Genomic DNA, 203 nt, shown 5'->3' with positions numbered 1-203 from the left:
CGGCCGCCACCAGGCCAGGGTTGCCGCGGTGGCCGCTTCAGCACCAGCCGCGGGCTGGACAGCTCCGGGCACGGCCCCTTTGGAGCCGGGGGCGCCGCCTTCTCCGCCCCGCCTCCGCCTGCGCTTCCTCGGCTGCAGGCCCCAGGCACCGCGCGGCCCGCGGTCTTGTTGCCCTGCTGCTGCTGCTGCTGCTGCTGTTGCTG

The sequence above is a fragment of the Myotis lucifugus genome, unplaced genomic scaffold, assembly GCF_000147115.1.
Source record: "Myotis lucifugus unplaced genomic scaffold, Myoluc2.0 scaffold_150, whole genome shotgun sequence".
Taxonomy (NCBI): domain Eukaryota; kingdom Metazoa; phylum Chordata; class Mammalia; order Chiroptera; family Vespertilionidae; genus Myotis; species Myotis lucifugus.
The sequence above is the reverse complement of the archived record's forward strand: the minus strand, read 5'-3'. Positions refer to the sequence as shown.